General features: G+C 52.5%; 1 protein-coding gene across 2 annotated transcripts in view; it reads left to right on the top strand.

Annotated features, from left to right (window-relative positions):
- ZNF423 (zinc finger protein 423) overlaps nucleotides 1-17,436 on the top strand; it is a 335,079-nt gene that overhangs the window by 306,890 nt on the left and 10,753 nt on the right. The window lies entirely within an intron of this gene.

The following is a 17,436-nucleotide window of genomic DNA, read 5'->3' as shown; positions in this document are numbered from 1 at the left end:
ACTCCCCACGGCATCCCACGGGCCCCTTCCCACCTGTTACTGGTTTTTGAGGACCCAGATCTGTGTCCAGGTGAAACCACCTTCTCACGCACTGGTTTTTGCAAGAAGCTCCTTTAACACTGGAGAGGTGACGTGCTGTCACAGAAATACCACACACACACACACACACACAATCACACACACACTGCACACACAAAGGAAAGTCCCACACACACAGTCCCTATGCATACACACAGAGACATCATTTTCAGAGTAACACCACACACACACAGCACAACACCACACCCCAAAAGAAGTAACACTCTGGCACCCACAGAAGTACCACACGTACACACAGACACGCCGGAATATCACATACTGAGAATAACAGTGTTTTCAGCTGGGATGCGAGTTAGGTTCTGCTGCAGGAACAAACATCCTCTAGCCCTGTCTTCAAGTAACAGGGACTTATTTGTTGCTTGTGTTATGCATCAGGTGGCTGGGGAGGAACTCCGCTCACGATAGTCCGTGCCCTGGGCCGATGGCGGGTTCATCTCCTCTCATGTTTGCATGGTCACCGAAGCAGGGAGGGGACGGGGTGGCGATCGCAGACCGCCCTCAAAGCTTCACTGGGAAGTGACCCACATCTCGCTCCCACATTGTCTTGGCCAGAGCCCTTCAGGTGGCCATGCCCAACGTCAAAGGGGCGAGGGAGGGAATCCCCCGATGCCTGGAAGGAGAGGAGAGCTGGCGTTCCTCACAGCCCCACCCCCAAGGACTAGCACACGCTGTGGCCCACCGGCTGTGTCTGCCCACCCCGCACACCTTGCCTGCACCCCCATGCAGGTGCTGACCCTGCGTTCAGCTGCGTGCTTCACGGCTGCAGCCACAGCTGAGTCATAATGTCGCTGGAGGGCAGCAGTGGTGGCGCTCTTCTGGGACTGAAGGGGTGTAGCCATGCCTGTTGCAGGGTAACCCGCCTCACTGCGCTATAGCCCGTGCACTCAGCCAGGCCTGGACCCATCCCGTCTGCACGGCTGCTGACAGCCATCACCCAGAGGACGTGAAAACAGGCCCACACAGGGCACAGGAGGGATTCACCACCCGACAGTCAGCGTCCTGTTCCCATGGGCTGGTCCCCGGGCCTGGGCCAGGCAGACAGAGCGGACAGGCCTGGCCTCTGACCTTGAACTGCACCAGGTGGATGGCTGGAAAACCTATTCCTTTTCACTCTTCGGGCAGAGCCCCTCTGAGTTCCTGTAAGCCCTGTACCCCTCACACAACGTTCATTCCATCTCAGTGTGGGACAGAATTATGGACCCAGGCCCAGAGAGGGGGTTCTGCTACGAAATGACCACCAGCAAGGTAGTGACCGCACCCAGGGCCCACTGCTGTCTCCCCATCGATCCACAAACTGAGTGTGTACTTCTGTGCTGAGGCCTGTGAGGGAACAACAGCAAACTGCCCTCTCATTTGACCAAGGGGACTGGTGCCAGCCCTGATCGGCATCTGTCCAGGAAGCCTTGCTCGTGCACGGGCTATGCACCCTTCACCCTATCTCCACCTGCCTTACCAGCCTGGCTTAGCTACCAAAATGGGCTCCAAGTCCCCAGACAACTGAAGCTTTCTATAGCCCAACGTGGCAGGCCGCTTTTAAACGCACTAGCTCATATAAACTATGATTCACTTAAACTTCGGGCTCGCTCAGCCCTCTGGTCCCCCCACATTGTTCTGGATGCCAAGAGAGGGATGACTGCTCTCCTTGCTGACCTTGAGGTTTTTCCCAGAGAAACCTCCCAGTCCCACCTTTTTCGAGCTTCATCGGCACCCCTGTGCCAGAGGCCTAGCTCGTGAGGCACAGGTGTAGGTAGCTGTGGTTTCAAGCCAGATCTTGCTTTGGCTGCATCCACCTTGGGCTGCAGACGTCCCAGACACCAGAATGGTTTGTGTGAGCTGATGATTCCCTGGGTCACCCCATCAACCTTTAAGGCAGATCCTCAAATGCCAAGAACCTCACTAAATTATAGCCTTAACGAGTCACTATTTTCTGCAATTAATGATTTTAATTACAGGCCATTTAAATATGGAAGTGTCGTACCCATGCCAAATCTATGCAAATAATGGCTTTCGTTAAGTAACTTGAGGAACAATTTTCTGGTTTTTTGAGAGAAGGGTTTTTCAGGCATTGAAAATTTCATCGTCATTACGCTGAAGCTGGGGCTGGCAGACGAGGGGGTTATTTCCCTAGAGTGACATGTGGGGGCTTGGGGAGTGCAACAGGAGACAGGGCCTGGCCCTTGCTGGGGCCTCGAGTGGCTCTCCAGTCTGTATGTCATGTAGGTCCAGTGTGGAGACTCAGGGCAGCTAACGTTTGTAGGCACAAGTGACTCTGGGCTGAGAGGTCTTGAGAACATGTGAAATTTAGGATTGTTCTCACTGTAGGAGCAGACTTCCTGCTGTGGATATAGAGGTAATAGAGGTAGGATTGGGCTCTGGAAGGCTTGGTCTGTGTCAGAGTGATATGCCTGCCTCCAAAGGGAGTGTTCTCTTAAGATGCATTAATAGGAGTTGTCAGAAAGAGGGAGGTGCAAGTCCTGTTTGATTCTGAGTTCACCTGGCTCTGCCCAGAGACTGAGATTAATTTAAAGAACTTTGGACAAACCAGGGCACATTCATTGATTAGGTGCATGAGAGGGAACTCAAGTTGCTCTTTATTTGTTCAAAGCATGTAGATAGAGGGCCCATTATGTACAGACACTAGATCTAGGAACTGACAAGACAGTGGTGAGCGAGACAGAGAAACACCCATAGGGCCTACATTCTGGAGGGATTGATAGACACTTTCCAATAGTGGTCAATGACATGAAGAAAATAAAACCAGGTAATAGGCTAGAGCATAATGGGAGTGAGGTTGGTTACAGCTTGGTGAGTGTGGTCAGGGAGGGCGTCTCTGAGGAGGTGGCATTTGAGCTGAGGTCTGGAAGGTGAGAGGGAGAGAGTGTGTGGAAGAGAGGCATGAGTGCAAAGGCCCTGTGGCCAGTGCAAGCCAGGTGTGTTGCTGGAACAACAGAAGGTGACAATTGGCTGAAGCACAGTGAGTGGGTGGGGGGTGTGAAGGGGGGCAGGTTGGAGGCAAGGTCATAGCAAGGTTCATAGGACAGCAAAGCTATTTGGATTTTGTCCCCATTGTGATGAGAAACCGCGCATCACAATGGGAAGACATATTATCTGATTTACGTCCTGAACCCAAATTGAGAGACACTGACTATTAAGAGAATGAAAAGTCCCAGGCAGGGAGAAGATATTTGCAAATCACATATTTGATAAGGGACTTGTATCCGGAACATATTTTTTTAAAACTCTCAAAACTTGATAATGAGAGGGGAAATCAACCAAAAAAAAAGGAGCAAAAAATTTCAACACTTCACCAAAGAAGACATATAGATGTTCAACATTGTTAGTAATTAGGGAAGAACAAATGAAAACCATGACGTAATACCATTATACACCTAGTAGAATGACTAAAACAAAAACAAAAAACCGACGAGTGCCAGCCAGGGTGTGGAGGATCAGTTGGAACTCTCCTGCATTGCTGGGGAATTGCAAAATGGTACAGCCATGTGGCAAAATAGTTTTTGAGTTTCTTACAACGGTAAACATACAGTTAATCTATGACATAGCAATCCTACTGCTGGGTGTTTATTCCAGAGAACTGAAAACACGCTTATCCAGAAACCTCTACATGAATGATGTAGAGCTTTATTTATAATGGCCCCAAACTGGAACCCCCCTCAATGGTCCCTTCCCTGGTAAATGAACAGACAGATGTATTTACATTCATACCATGGACTACTTACTACTTGGCAATAAAAGGCAACTGCTCATACACACAACGACATGCGTGAATGGTAAATGGCAAGTGAAAGAAGCCAGACTCAAAAGGCTCCATACTGTGTGGTTCTATGTACATGATGTTCTGGAAAAAGGCAAAAATACTGGAATAGAAAACAGACCAATAATTGCCAGGGGCTGGGGGTAGGGAGAAGAAATAGGGAAGCCTGAACAAGATTCATCTAAACACACACACAAATGCACACATAAAGACATATACGCCCCACTCAGCCCAGGCAGGGTGCTAAGCTCCGGGCATGCAGCGTGGTTTCAAGGAGCTTTCAGGGGGCTAGTTCACCAGGAGAAGACTTGGCTGGATTGTGGGGGAAGTGTGGGGACAGTCGTCTTTAAGTGTTTGTTTTTTTAAAAATTATTTATTTTTGGCTGCATTGGGTCTTCGTTGCTGTGCACGGGTTTCTCTAGTTGCGACGAGCAGGGGCTGCTCTTAGTTGCGGTGCGTGGGCTTCTCATTGTGGTGGCTTCTCTTGTTGTGGAGCAGGGGGTCCAGGCGCGTGGGCTTCAGTAGTTGTGGCACATGGGCTCAGTAGTTGTGGCTCACGGGCTTTAGCGCGCAGGCTCAGTTGTTGTGGCGCATGGGCTTCGTTGCTCCGCGGCATGTGGGATCTTCCCGGAGGGAAGCCGTGTCCCACACGTGTTCAAACCCATGTCCCCTGCATTGGCAGGTGGATTCTTAACTACTGAGCCACCAGGTAGGAAGCCCACCCTTCAAGCGTTTTAAGCTCTGCCGGGATGAGGGGGTGCTCAACGTGCTTCCAGTGTCCCCCAGACTTCCGGTAGTGGGCGGAGACTCGGGACGTGGATTTTCTTCTCTGACAGACTCAGGCATCACTCTCTGGGGTTAGCTCAAGCAAGATGGGAATTAACTTGTAGGGACACAGGCATGGCTTTGGATGCCAAGAGCAGGAAGTGTCGAGTTTTCAGCTGTCCAGTTCCCAGGAACCAAGTGCTGTTTATCAAGGCAGGGACCTTCTGCCTCTGCCCCTTTCTGGCTCGTGTCGTGTTCTCTCTCTGCAGCCTGACTCTCTGGGCTCCTCTCTACGTGGAGGAAGGTGGCCAGCACCGCCCCAGCTCCTGTCGTTTCTGCTGAGACAGACACACCTGGGTATTTCAACAGGTGTGTCTTTAGTGTGGGGATGTCGTTACACAAGTAGCCGGCAGCAACACCCAACTCACCCAGAAATGGCGACTGTGGGTAACAGTCGGTGTGCATGCAGGCAACAGGTTCTAAGTCCCTGGAGTGGGGATCTGATGGTTGCACTCAGGTCAGCTGTCCAAACCTGCTCCAGTGAGCTGTGGCCCTAGGTGGGGCCACTCAATGCCAACCATCAGGGGAAGGGGAGCATGGGCTGGTAGACACCACAGATAGCCGCTACGTGGGAAAACTGTCTACACGTGGAAGAAATGGAAGGTGGTGAAGTCCCTGTCAGTAGAGGTGTGCAAACAGAGCCCTTGTCTGAAATGCTGCAGAGGGAGAGGCTGCGAGCACAGTCTTTGTGAGAATGGCTCTGCGTTTGAAGCCTTGCTCCATCATTCATCAGCTGTGGGTCTCAGTTTCTTTATCTGTAAAATGGAGTATTAATAGTTCCTACCTCGTGGTCGTGTCGTAAAGCCCTTGGCACAGTGGGTGGCACGTAGGAAGAGCTTGGTTATTACTAACACCTACCTGTTATTATTATCATTTACTATTATTACTATTAGCATTGTTGTTATCGTTAGTAGTAGTAGTAGTATATTACTGGCATTAGCCATTTTAAGATCAGAAGACTTTTTAGGGTCCCCTCCATTTGGGGTTTGCTGTGATTTCATGATTTCTGGCCTGAGTTGGAACAAAGGGAGATTCTAAATCCTTCCTTCTGTGGCACCCAGCCAAGTCTCAAGGCCATGGGCACCGGAGGCCCCCAATGGGGCATGGGAGGAGCTGGGTGCAGAGCAGTGAGGCAAGGGGGGAAGGGCACGGAGTGGGGGCCAGAGGCTGGGACTTCAAGTCCCCCTTTCTGCATGTTTCCGAGCGCCTTTGTCCCAGGTCTTTTCTCTGGACCCCGTTTTCCTTAGCTGTGCCCGGGCTCAGTGGAGGGAGGTATGCAGGTTTGGTTGGGGATGTGAGACAACCCTGTAAACCACAGACCCCGAAAATGTCAGGGCTGTTGGCCTTGCATTTCCAGCCTCAGGCCTCAGCAGATGAAGGCCCGGGGCCCTGTGGGCCCCTTGCCAGGGGTTAGCTGACCTGAGGGGAGGGGCTGGCTCTGCCTGCCCAGCCCAGCTGTCTCTGAATCCCCTGGACACCTCTGTGCCCACAGACACTGGCAGGGATGGCATCGCCTTCTCTCCTTCCCAACAGCCTCACCGCATCCCATTCTTCATTATCGCTGAGGGAAGCCATGAGGGGGCACACCGATTCCCAGCCATACGTGGCTGGCCTCTGACAGGCGGACAAGTTCCTCCTGAAACCGGACAAGAAGTAGTTATAAGGGCCACCACCCTGGGTGGATCCCTAGTGTGAGCCAGGTCCTGTCTTAAGCATTTTGTGTGGATTGCCTCAACACAATCCCGTGAAGTAGGCACTCTTATTCCCATTTACAGATATGGAAACTGAGACTCTCAGAGGTTAAGTGATTTGCCCAGGGTCACTTGCAAATGGCAGAGCCACATGCAAAGCCAAATTGTCTTCGCCACCAAGGCAAACAGAAACCCTCCAAAGTTTAAATGAATTGCCATTTATATGAGCTAATAGATTTAAATGAGACCTGCGGTGCTGAACTATAAAAAGCCTGTGTCAGGGGACCCGGAAACGATTTTAGTAGTTGGGCCAAGCAGGTAGCACAAATAGCGGTAACAGGGGATGCAAAAGAAACTCCTTGCGGGTGGACCCAGGCAGAAGCGCCCTGGGGACCATTATGCAGAGCCAGGCCTGTAGCCGTGTTCGTAAGGCTGGAGCTTGAGGCCAGGAACCTGCAGATTTTCTTGCAAGGAGCAAGGGGGTCAGTTCAGCTCAGGCCAGGCTTGGGGAGAGGAAGGATGGGGTCCAGTCGTGGAGACAGGAACCTCAGAAGACCTCACGCTTCCTGGCGCTGCCACCTTCCCACCTACGGCAGCTTTGCCGGCTGCTGTCACAGGAGGCTGAGCCAGAGAAAGGTCTCTTGATGGTGGAACGTCTGGCATCCTGCAGACCTCTGTGATGGGGCTGGGCTGGGCGTGGGGAGCAGCGGGCCTGCCCCGTGCCCTGGAATCTAGACTCCCTCATTGACAAAGCGGGGGGCCGCAGGAAGCGCATCCTGAGCCGGCCTGCAGCGGCAAAGCGGCCAGCCTGGCGTCGAGCAGGCGCATTTAAAGGATTAGCTCACGCTGTTTGCTTGTGTGTGCCTAATCACGCCGCTTCCAGCTAAATGATTACAATTGATTAAAAGCAAAGCTAGGTATTCTAACTAGCAACCTGGAGCCCTTCCGATGGGGCAAGCTGGGCCCTGCCAGGAGGAATCCTGGTACCCAGCCAGGGGGAGGTGTCTGTGAGCCAGGGGCATGGTCTGAGCTCCAGGGGCACCCCTCCTTCTCAGCCCTTGTGAACATTTGCTTTGACCCTTTCCCTCATTCCATTTTCGTTTCACGAACATTTACTGAGTACCTATTATAGGTGCCATCGCGGGGGCCTGGGCTGCAGCTGTGAACCGGTACACAAGGTCCCTGTTCTCACAGAGCCGACGGTCTACGGGAGACCCTGACAATAAGTCAGTAAATACGTGAACGAGGTCGTTTCAGACTGTGGAATTTTGAAGACAGTGAAACACTGCTTTGGGACAGAAAGTGAAACGTGTCTGTGTGCATGTGTGCCGGGGCAAGGAGGAGGGGATGTTGGGGGGGAAAAATCAGATCAGGTGGTCAAGGAAGGCTGGCGTTTCAACTGAGTCCTGAAGGTGGAGAAAGAGGCACTGCAGGGAAGAGCCGGGGGAGCTTCCAGGAAAGGGAACAGCCAGTGCAAAGGCTCAGAGGCACGGACAGATTTGGGGAGTCCAAGGAACAGAGAAAAGGGCGGTCAGGCTGGAGAGGGGTGAGCACCTTCTTGCTTCATTCTTCTGGGTTGTTCTTGTCTTGGCTTCTGGGATGCATGTGCCCCTAGTGAGCCTTTTGCTTGAACACCCTTCCCTTCTTCTCGGTCTTCAGGCCCCAGCTCAAGTGGTCCCTCCTCTGAGAAGCCCTCCCTGATTCTCCCTCCTTGGGCTTCTCCAGCCCTGCATTTAACCCCCTGATCCCTTTGCCTATACAGACTACAATAACTATGTCTACACCTGACTTCCCACTCTAATGTGAGTTTTTGGAGGGTGAAGCCCCTTTCTGCTATCCATCCATCCATCCATCCATCCACCATATGTTTTACCACATTTGTTTTTAGCTCCTAGGAAGTAGGAAACAAAGGGAAGAGAACACAAACAAGGAAAGGAGTAAAAAAAAGGAGAGTTGCAACTGCAGATTCTAGGAGCCCATTTTTTAAATTCCTGGTCCTTATAAGATGGGTAACCAAGGAGCCAGTTTCCTTGCCTCTTTGCGCTGCTGCTGTCAGAACCAGCCGGATAATTATAACTAATAATAATTAAACATTGAAAGTGCTCTAGGCACATACTTAGCATTTGACTCTTTGGCTGAGCTTTCCGTGAGCAGCAGCGTCTTCCTCTTTCCTGCTTTAAAGACAGCCCAGTCTGTGCCATCCACCACTGCTGGGAGAGCAGGGCCTGGCTGGGCTTGGCCTGGGGGAGCGAGAGGGAGGTGCCCGCTGACACCCAGCAGTGGCTCCGGGCAGTGAGAATCGATTGCTGGCATTGGAGTCCTCCCCAGATTGCCCCTCCTCCACTGTTTTCTATTGCAGACACTTGCACCTTTCTGGCCTCAGTTTCCTTGAGTGTACAGTGGGGTAGGACCTATTGCCTCAGGTTTTGTGAGGATGGACAGTTCATGGGCGGAAAAGCACTTGGTGAGCGCTTAGAATATAAAGCTTCCTGGAGGTAATTACTGTGCATTTCAGGGTGTGATCCCTTTGTGTGTCCTGCCTTCCCCACTAGGTCAGGAAACCAGAGCCCAGCACAGCCCAATTTCCGTTAATCGTGGCAACATGGTGTGGCGTGCCCACACAGCCTGGCTGCAAATCCCAGCCCCGCTACCGACCGAGTGGCTCTGTGACCTTGAGCAAGTCACTGACCCTCTCTGGGCCTCAGCAAATGGAGGGTAATGACAGCGCCTGAAAAGCCTCCAGCTCCGGGTCTGGTCAGAATCCAGGTTTGGTGAGCATCAGCCAGTGTTGTCGTCGCTGCTGTGACCCGTGGGCTGCGGTTCCCTCCTTCACGACTCACTCCTTCAGCCCGTCATGTGTGGACGTGGTCACTGCAGCCCACAAGATTTGCTGAGCACCTACTACGTGCCAGGTGTGTGCAGGTTCTGGGGACACACAAAGGCCTATGTCCCTCACGTGCTGCCTGGAGAGGAATAGGGAGCCAGTGAGGACAAACAGGCAGAGTACTGATTCCATGTTTGCGGCGTAATCTAGTGTAATGTATGCACTAAAGCATCGCATCGTAGCAATCCTGCGGTGTGCTAAGTCTCACACAGCAGGACTGCTGTACCCAGCAGAACCTGCAGCCGGGCCCCATGTGACATCGCAGGAGGCCTGGGCTGTGACCGTTCCGCTCTTTGTCTGCAGGCTTGTCTGTCTGTGTCTCTTAGTTTATTTATCCTTGAGTGGGGCAAGGCCTTTCCTGCTCACAGTAAAACGTATCACCCTCAGCAACAGCGTCCTGTCTCACCACTTGGGGCAGCCGAGCCTCCCAAGGGGCCGTGTGTGCAGGTTTAGGGTCTACGTCTGGAGAAGGCTGAGGGCTGGGCCGTGACTCTGCTCCTTGTCCTTCTGAGGCCCAGGCACAGGCCTGAGCCGTCCACACCACTGTAGTAAAAACGAGACAGCTTTTCCCGAGTGTTTGCTGGAGGCCCGATTCCATCTCTTCACGTGCGCAGTCTCTTGAGACCTCCCAGTGACGATCTCCATGGCACAGATGGGTAAACTGAGGCTCTCCTGGGTCACACAGCTGCTGGAGTCGCAGGGCTGTGAACACACGCAGCCTGACACTAGTGTCTGTGTTCTCGGCGCCAAGGCTGGGGCAGTGCACTTGCAGTCGACTCTCAAGCCCTTAAGAGCCAAGGGCAGGCCTCTGGGTGCTGGGTGTCGGGTGCAGGCAGGCCTCACCTCCCAGGAGGGTAAGAGTTCCAGCAGGGGACTCGGAGGTCGCCAGGCTCCTGGGGCACGTGGATGTCTTGCTCTGGGTGAGCTGCGGCTGCCGTGGTCACCACAGAGAGGAGCAAGCGAGGGGCAGGCCCTGGAGGAGCCCATGCCCGTCTGTGCTCAGATGCCCTCGCGAGCCCCGGGGCTCTGCCTGCTTGAGCGATGAAGTGTGTGGAGGCCCAGGTGGGGACTGGGGGGGCTCCTCCCAAGGCCCAGCTCCGGGCAGAGATGGCACTTGGAATCGGCCTCCGGCTGCCCGTCTGCCCATTGGAGCCTGTCATTCATGCCCTAGGGCGGGGGGGCCAATGAACTTTAGAGGGGCACCATGCCATCATGACAGATGGGCATGGGGGCGCTGCCAGGAGCCTGAGGCCAGCGGCCATTGTGTGTGTTGTGAGCCCAGCCCCTCGCCGGCGCTGTCCCAGCCGGGACCAAATGCCTTCAGTTTCTTAGAACAATGATAATACTAAGAACAGTGGGTGCCGTGTTGGTCCAAGGCTCCCAGAGGTTGGCACTGCACAAAGCCCTGCCCCCCTCATTGACTTAGACAGAGAGACAGCCCGATGTACAGGAAAGACACAGGGTCTTAGGGGCCAGAGGGTGTGAATCTCAGAGTTGCTTCTTCAAGGTCCCTGTGACCTTGGGACATGTGACCTTCCGCCCGAGACTCACCGTCCTCACCCGGACAGCGGGCCGATGTGCCTCTCCTGGGGGGTTAATGTGGGGATGCAACGTACTGTCTGTGAAACACGGAACACAGTGCCCGGGCCCAGGAGGGCCTAACGGATGGGGTGGCGTTAGGGGTAGAATTGATGTGATGTCGCTGCCCCACTTTCACAGATGGGAGACTCAATATCACGTCACACAGCTAGCAAGTGGCAGAGCAGAGCCTGGGGGGCAAGGAAGGGTGGGGGAATGATAGTAACAGCAACAACCCCAGACACTAAGTGGGGGGGCCCTTTGCATTGATTATCCTGTTTTATCCTCACGACAATAATTTGAGGCCAATGTTGTTGTTCTCTCCATTTTGCAGAGGGGGAGACCGAGGCACACGAGGCAGTGGCAGAGATGAGATTTGAACCCAGGTAGCCTGGCTGTAGAGCCCGAGTGTTGAACTGCTATCCTGATGCTGTGGGCAGGCGTTTTCCCATTGCAGAGCCCCAAACGTGTTAAAAATGAGGTCTGCTTTGTCTCTCGATACCGTGGTCTGTCTGCTCAACTTGTTGGGGGTGGGCTGGCTTCCCCCTGCCAGGATGCCAGGGTCTGGGTGGCGGGGGGTGCTTGGCCCCCTCCAGCGCAGAGACCAGAACCGGGTGCTGTCGGCGGAAGCCTGGGCTGCACTCTTTGGTTGAGCAGGAACAATTACTAATGACATTTAGAAAGAAATTAATGATGAGAAATGCAAGTTGGCATTTCAGGAGCGCCAGTCAACAGCCCCACGTCAGCACTCACCGGAGAGGCAAGGGGCTGGGGCCGGGCGTGCAGGGAGAAGGAGGAGGTGGCAGGAATTAATTTTGCTGTGTCAATAATGAATGTGGCCCCACTCGCTCTGCTTCTGGAGTTTAGACAAAATCAAGCACGGACCGACTGGGGCTCATCCAGGGCTGCAGTGAGATTCACTGTGTGCTGTGATATGGGCAAGGGTGGGTAACAGGTTCAGTTTGGTGTTTCCTTTCGGTAACGTCAGGAAGCAGAGTGGGTGGGCAGGGGACAGCGAAAGGGGAGGGGGTAGCCTTAGGACCGAGTCATTTGAGCTCAACCAGCTTTTACCAGCTGCATAACTTAGCAAGCTGCTTTGCCTTTCTCTCTCTCTTTTTTTTTTTTTTTGGCCACACCACTCGGCTTGCGGGATCTTATTTCCCCAACGAGGGTTTAAACCTGGGCCCTCAGCAGTAAAAACGCAGAGTCCTAACCACTGGACCGCCAGGAAATTCCCTGCTTTGTCTTTCTGAGCCTCAGTTTCTTCATCAGTAAAATGGGACATCAGTAAAATCGGGACATGTGAAGAGAACGTATGAAGACCAGGCAGCCCAGTTTTGGCACATGACAGGCGCACAGTATATGGTAGCTATTACCCTATTCCACGGACATATTTTAAGATGCACAGCTTTTCTCATTATAACGGCTCTCACATTGGAATACCTCACTTGTGTGTTATAGTTTAATGGGTCAGTTTTTTGTTTGCTTGGTGTGATACATCAAATACGGAGCATCTTATATTCTCTGGGGTCTTAGAATAGACAAAAGACGGCATTGGTAGGAAGCATGGCAGAGGGTGAGGAGGAAGAAAGATGCTGAAATTGTCTGGGGCATTGATTGGGTTTCCCAGTGGGAGCATGCCAAGCCCTTCCTTCCCTTCAGGTTCTCCAGAATGAGGAAGAGGGGTCCCGTCCAGCCTCCCCTCACATAGAAGGGAGAAGACACACACAGGGAAATGTCATTATCATAGTAACATTGAGCATTTTTACAGTGGAGGTTAAAAACTCCTAGCCCATGACCCTGGGGGTTTTGGAACATTTAAATGGTTGTCTATGTTTCAAAATGGAGATTTCCTGTAATTATAGTGGCTACCATTAATATAGTGCTTATTACGTGCCAGACATTGTTCTTAGCACTTCTATACATTAAGACGTTCTATCCTCACAATGCCTCTGTTATTGATGTAACTGAACTCAGGCACAGAGAGGTTAACTAACTCCCCGAGGCCACAGAGCTAGTCAGTCCTGGGCCTAGGCCACCAGCCCCAGAGTCTGTCTCTTTACCACCACACTAAATGGCTAGATTTCTTGATTTTTCTACAAATGAGACCTGGCAGCCCCTGGACCACAGTCCCGCCTGGCAACAATCAGCTGCCCTCTTCAGACGCGGGGATGTGAGCTCTGGTTCAGCACCGCCCCCGACCTGGTCGGACTCACGCAGTTCATTACCCACCTGGGCTCTGAGTTTGCGGCCCTTTGGCAGCACTTCACAGTTTGTAAATATTATCTTGTTGGTTCCTCAACAACCGGGAACCACTAGAAGTGCGCTTTACTCCCACCATTTTGCAGACCTGAAAACTGAGGCTGGGAAAGGGCGATAAAACTGGGAGGAGTGGGGCCCAGGGTGGGAGTGGGGAGTGTATTCCACCCATTTGGGTTTGGGTGTTTGAACAGGGAGGCAAGTGGGGCTCCCTGCTCTCCAGCTCAGTGACTGGTCCCCCCAGTGAAACCAGATGTGGATGCACAGGCCAACAGCTGCATCCCGATGGCACCGTCTCAGTCTCCCCACCCTTCTTTCTGAAGCTGCCACATCAAAAATGCGGGTTCATCCACGCTTTGGAGTTGACAGTGATGGCAAAGCCTTGTGATCTGTAGTAATTATGACAATATTAGACATCTGTGTACCATTTTACATATTATAAGCACTTTTACATATGTAACCTGATTTGAAGCTCATAACAAGGCTATGAGGTCAGTATTATTTGTAAATAGGTACTTGGAAAAGTGAAGTGACTTGCCTTGGGTCACATACATATATTAGGTGGCTAAGGCAGGATTTAAACTCCAAAGCCCCACTGTATTTCCACCGGTCCTTCTACCCTCCTTCCCACTTATTTATTCGTGCACTCTTCTTTCCCCTACCATTCACTCATCTGCCACCCATCCATTTATCCACACATTCATCGATTCATCCATCTTTCCATCCATCCATCTACTCATCCATCCATCATCCACCAACCATTTTTCCATCCATCTAGCTACACAGCCATCCAGCCATCCATCAGTATTGAGTGTTAAGTGCTGGGAACTACACAGCTTTCATGACCCCTCCCTCGTGTGCTCTTAATTCCATGCTTAACTGCCACCCATCCCTCCTCCCACCCTACAACTGCCTGTGCTCCCCCGCCCCCGTCCCCCCCACACCTCTGGTGAGTTGAGTGGGGCAGGATGGACTGCGAATCTAGATGATCCTTTGTTTGCCTCATGGAAACCATCGAGTTCTGGTGGTGGAAGCGAAGGTGCAGGGCAGACCCACTTGGTCAAGGTGCAGCAGGTGTGTGGGCAGCGATGATGGGCCTAGAGTTTGGTTGGAAGCTGAAGCTGAGTGTGGTTGGAAGCTGAGGGCAGACAAGGAATTGCAGGCTGGGCCACAGTGTTCTTTAGGCCCATCAGTGGGCCCAGCTCCTAAGGAGCCCTGCCTTTCTAGGTGGGTAGAGGTCACCCTTAGCCCTTTGCTTTGTACCGGGCTGGATGTCCTCTCCGAATGGACAAGGATATACGCCCAAGTGTTTTCATAAGAACCTTCGCGATCATTAAATATAATCGGTCTCAGCTGCAGTTTTGATCGCTGGTGCATGCACACAATTCATCACAGCAAATTAGGTCCATCTTCAGAACTTCTGGCCCTGCAGCCTGGGGGTCTGTCAGTGAGGGGGCTGGGCCATGTGGGCTCCGGAAGCCATTCTCGGGGGGTGATGAGCCATGTTTTCTGAGGAGGACCACCCTCAGAATAATCTGCCAGAACAGCGCTCCCTTTGCAGGGGTTAATTTTCTAGAAATTTTGAGGATGCAGGAAAGTTTTCCTCTTAGCAAAAATTTGGAGGAAAGAAGAAAAGGATGTGATCGAAGTTTTAAAATATCATTTATAAAACCTGAAAGCACTGGGTTAGTTGAGGGACCAGAACATATGTGTTCTGTATAATTAGTGACCGTGTGACCTAGATTTTCCAGGACAGTCCTGATTTCAAGTATTTTGTCCCAGCTATTGGCTATTTGTCCTGGTTTTTTGGCTTGTGAAATATGATGACTACATATGGAGCTGAGTTTTCTCATCAAATTTTAATGAATAAATATTTAAAGCTGTAAAGGCCTGGAAAGATTTCAGAAAAAAATTAAAGGGAAAATTTCCACCCACTTTTTTTCCCAACATGGCAAAATACGTCTGTGGGTATACCTCATGCATGCTTCCCGTTCCCCCACTGAAGTAGCAGAGGAAACACTTCCATCCAGCAGGGTTTGAAAACTGTCAAGGCCCCAGTCCTTTGGACTTGGCGGTAATTGCAGGGGAGGCCTCTCCGCCACGTGGCTCAGGCCCCTGTGCTCAGGGCATAAAGCCCCTGCCTGGTTCTAAAGGTCTCGAGAGGTCCTCTGTTCTTCTGTGGCCCCGGGAACCGTGCCATTGATGATAGCCATAGGCTCGGGCACCGCAGAGGAAGCCCTATGCATCACGGAGGTGGAAAAGGCCTTGCAGCCAATTCTGGCCAGTGATACGTTCCCCTGGATGCCATAGCTCCCACCCGTCCAGCCGAGGCCTCTACACGCCTCGTCTCGCTGCTACAGTCTGTGCAACTACCAGCTTCCAACTTCCAACCCTAGAACAAGAGACGTGGACTTCCCTGGTGGTCTAGTGGCTAAGACTCTGCACTTCCAATGCAGGGGGCGCGGGTTCGATCCCTGGTTGGGGAACTAAGATCCTAGATGCTGCATGGCCAAAAGAAAAAAAGAAAGATGTCTTCTGTAGAACAAGAGACATGAGGATTACAGCACAGGATTGGCCCTGGCTTCTCAGCTGTAGAATGCGACAGACATTTCATCCTCCCACCTGTCCGCTTACTCTGTAAGATCCCACCCAATTTTTTAAAAAGTTGTGGGAAAATACACATACATAAAGTTTACCATCTTAACCATTTTTAAAAAATTAATTAATTAATTTATTTTTGGCTGCATTGGGTCTTTGTTGCTGTGTACGGGCTTTCTCTGGTTGTGGTGAGCGGGGGCTACTCTTCCTTGCGGTGTGCGGGCTTCTCATTGTGGTGGCTTCTCTTGTTGTGGAGCACGGGCTCTAGGCGCGCGGACTTCAGTAGTTGTGGCTCCCGGGCTCTAGAGCACAGGCTCAGTAGTTGTGGTGCACGGGCTTAGTTGCTCCGCGGCATGTGGGGTCTTCCTGGACCAGGGCTCGAACCCGTGTCCCCTGCATTGGCAGGCGGATTCCTAACCACTGCGCCACCAGGGAAGTCCCTTAACCATTTTTTTTTTTCCCTTAACTATTTTTAAGTAGACAGTTCATTGGCACTAAGTACCTTCACAGTGTTATGCAACCATCACCACCATCCACAGATCTTTTCCATCTTCCCAAACGGAAACTGTGTCCCCATGAGTCAGTGACTCCCCCTCCCTCCCGCAGCCCCTGGAAACCACCATTCTCCTTCCTGTCTCTAGGAACCTCATAGAAGTGGGTCATACAGTCTTTGTCCTTCTGTGACCAGCTCGTTGCACTTAGCACAGTGTCTTCAAAGGATCCCTGGACTTCTAAGGGAAAAGTATAGCATGCCCTGGGCGGGGCCGGGGACATGGAGGAGAGGGCCAGCCCTGTTTCTTCTCCTCTCCCCGGCCCTGTCAGTGGAGGCTTTGCCTCACTACCATCGCTCGTTGGCTGTCATTTCAGAAATACTGAGTTTTTAGCAAGCGCGGGCTCTGAGCCGACACAGGGCCCAGCAGAGAATGGAGAGATGAGGTCCCTGCCTGCAGCTCATGGCCTAGTGAGGGGCAGGGAAACAGCCTGATCACCGCAGGTTGAGGAAAGTGCTAGAAGGACACCTGTGCAGGTGAGGAGCTGTACCAAGACAGGGGCCCCTCATCATACGTACAGGAAGGGCTTTCCCAGGGCACGGAAATCAGATACGGGGGAGCCTGGGGAAAGTGGGGGGAGCCTTGGGGCAGTGGAGTGGCCGCCGAGAGGGCCGAGTGAGGAAAGAGCTTGGCCTGGGTGGGGAGCTGAGAGAAGGTGGTAGAGGCTTCGGGGCCAGCAGTCGCCGGACCTTGTAGGGCTGTCAGGCCTGGCGTCCGGGGCCTGGATTTCTTCTGGGTGTGGTTGGGACCCACTGGAGGTTAAGCAGAGATCTCCCACTTCCCTGCTCCCTGGAAGAGAGAACCTGGGACATTCCTCTCATGGCACTTTGTTCTCTCAGTGTCCCATGGCCACGAAGAGGAAGCCCTGGCTGGAACCCGGGTCATCGGCAAACGGGGGCTTGCAGGGGTGTCCCCCCAGTGGTGTGAGTGAGGGCAGGTTAACTGCACTGTGTGGGGAGATGAAAAGCCAAAAATAACAATAAGCGACCCCTGAACCACTCTGCAACATGTTGTCAGTGTAACGTGTGTGTGTGAGTGTGCACGCACGCCTGGGATTGTGGGGTGTCCACGATTGTGTGTGTGATTGTGGTTGTCTGTGAGACTGTGTGTAGGTGCCTGTGGACTATCCACGAGTGTGTGTGTACCTGCGTGCATTTCATTTTGGGGTACCTGTGAGTG

The sequence above is a fragment of the Balaenoptera ricei genome, chromosome 19 (assembly GCF_028023285.1).
Source record: "Balaenoptera ricei isolate mBalRic1 chromosome 19, mBalRic1.hap2, whole genome shotgun sequence".
NCBI classification, from domain to species: domain Eukaryota; kingdom Metazoa; phylum Chordata; class Mammalia; order Artiodactyla; family Balaenopteridae; genus Balaenoptera; species Balaenoptera ricei.
The sequence above is the reverse complement of the archived record's forward strand: the minus strand, read 5'-3'. Positions and strand labels throughout refer to the sequence as shown.